The sequence below is a fragment of the Lathyrus oleraceus genome, chromosome 5, assembly GCF_024323335.1.
Source record: "Lathyrus oleraceus cultivar Zhongwan6 chromosome 5, CAAS_Psat_ZW6_1.0, whole genome shotgun sequence".
Lineage (NCBI taxonomy): Eukaryota > Viridiplantae > Streptophyta > Magnoliopsida > Fabales > Fabaceae > Lathyrus > Lathyrus oleraceus.
The window spans coordinates 241957318-241960034 of record NC_066583.1 but is presented as its reverse complement, the minus strand read 5'-3'; positions in this window follow the sequence as shown (position 1 = coordinate 241960034).

Sequence of the window (2717 nt, the reverse complement as noted above, 5' to 3'; positions counted from 1 at the left end):
TGGCATGTTATGAGTATTCCAACAAGTTTCAAATGCCATTTGTGAAGTGTTGCAAAAACCCCCATCCAAAAATTCCCATTATTTCTCAAGTTGGACAATTTTGCCCCTGGTTCATTTAACTGTCCAGTTGAAATTTGACTTTTTGCATTGACCATTTTTGATGAAATCCAATTATGCACCATGAAAGTACATGTCAAATGGAGTTTGTGCATAAAAAGATCACCCAATTTGGACACTCCATGTGGAAGTTATGCTCCTCTGATTATGGGTCATTTTTGAAATTCACTGGACCATAACTTGACAACCATACATGGGATTTTCAAGTTCTTGGACTTTTTGGAAAGGTGAGAACAATATCTACAACTTTCATGTTGAACAAATTTTCATTTGAAGCTTCCTTCGACATGTAATTTTGTGGTCAAAAACTTTCCATTTTTGGAAACTTCCATTACAAGTCACTTACTATTTTTGGCAATTTTTGTCCTGACTTGATTTTCTTCATTCTTAAGCTTTGCAATGTCAAATAACACTTGTTTCAACATGAATGAAGTGTATCCAACTCATTTCCACCTCCAAATCCATCATATCATGTACAGTTGACCACAGTTGACTTTTCAACTGATAGATGAATTTGGCAATGCATAGATCAAACTGAGCTCCAATCTTCTGATGAAATGGCTCAATGATGAAACCCTAGCCTCAATTAGCTCAATAAAACCATGGGAAGATCCCCATATACATCATAGACCCCATCTCCTTATCATGCCCTGATTGGCCCAATGCAACTGATTAGGGTTGACCAGTGGTCAAAACCCTAATCTCAAGGAATAAGCTTCAATCTCCTGATGATGACAAACCATGATGATGGTGATGAATCACTTCAATCAAGATGAAGACCAATATCCTTTGAGAACCATGAAACCCTAATTTGGACTTGCACATCCTCAGATGAGTAATGACCAGTCATATGAACCCCTAGCTTGTACTTTGACTTCCTCATCTTCTGATCAAGACTTGGGAGAATGGCTTGCACAATGTAACCACATGATATGAAATATGCAATGCTTAATGACCTAAAAATGATATGCAATATGTTATGCTAGCCCCAAGAGAAGAGGGCAAAATTTGAGGTGTTACACTTGTGTATGTCATCTGAAACAATCCTGCATGAACATGTCTTTCATTTAAGCTCCAGCAGGTACATCCAATATCAGAAGCCATGGAATTGTATGTGGCATTCTGAAACAATCCTGCATGCACATGTTCTTGAATTCCAGCAGATACATAGGATATCTCATGTTAAGACATCACACATAACATCTTGTGAACACTCTTTGTTTTACCAAAATTGCTGCCAACTCTCAGAATCAACAAACTCCCCCTTTGGCAAATTTTGGCTAAAACATATATTTGTCCTTTTTATTCACAAGGTAAACTATCAGCAGTTAAACAACTTAACAGTAGTTTAATCAGCAGTAGAAGCAAAACAATTACTAGCTATGGCTACTAGTAATACACACATGCACAAGGGTACTTCTCCTCCCCTAAATTTGTGCAACAATCAGAATTACTAGTTATGGATGCAACTAGTAAGACACATAAATGCACAATGCACAAGGGTACTTCTTCTCCCCCTAAATCTGTGCATACAACAAACATAACAGCTACTGTAACTGCAGCACCTGTACCAGCCAGAATGTCATATTGACATCTGCTTCAACAACAACACATGTGCACCATATCAGACATCCTCTTTGACATCTATAAACATCTGTAAACAGAACAACATTTTGTTTTAGCACCTGTGCACTTCTTTCAATAATAGTTGTCCTTCTGTCCAGCCACATACAACTTCCACAACAGCTTCCATATCAGCACTTCTCCCCCTTTTTAGTCAAAATTGACCAAAGGTGACCTTATTTCAAAATAAAACTTCAATCTTTCAAACATCAGTATCAGAATAGCTTCCAGCCACACAGTCTAGTCCTTGCCACAACACAGTTTTCCCAGTCAGAAATATCCTTTGGGATAACCACAAACTCCTTTGCTTGCTATAGGTTCTCATGAACACAGATCCCCAACTTCCCCCTTAACCATTCAAATTGATTGGCATCCAAAGCTTTAGTGAAAATGTTTGCTAATTGATTTTCAGTAGTAACATGCTCTAGAGTTATGATTTTCTCTTCTACGAGTTCTCTGATAAAGTGATGATGAATGTCAATGTGCTTTGTCCTGCTATGTTGAATAGGATTTTTGGAAATATTTATGGCACTCAGGTTATCACAGTATAATGTCATGACTTCTTGTGTGACATTGTATTCAGACAACATCTGCTTCATCCAGACCAGTTGAGAACAACTACTCCCAGCTGCTATGTATTCAGCTTTAGCAGTGGATAGAGATAAACAGTTTTGTTTCTTGCTAAACCATGAAATCAGATTGTTCCCCAAAAAGAAGCATTCCCCAGATGTGCTTTTCCTACCATCAGCACTTCCAGCCCAGTCAGCATCACAGTAACCAGTCAACATGGATCCAGATCCATGAGTATACAACATCCCATAATCATTGGTACCATTGACATATTTCAGTATTCTCTTCACTTGGTTTATGTGACTGACTTTTGGTTCAGTTTGATACCTAGCACAAACGCCTACAGCAAATGCAATGTCAGGTCTGCTTGCTGTGAGATATAGGAGACTTCCTATCATGCTTCTGTA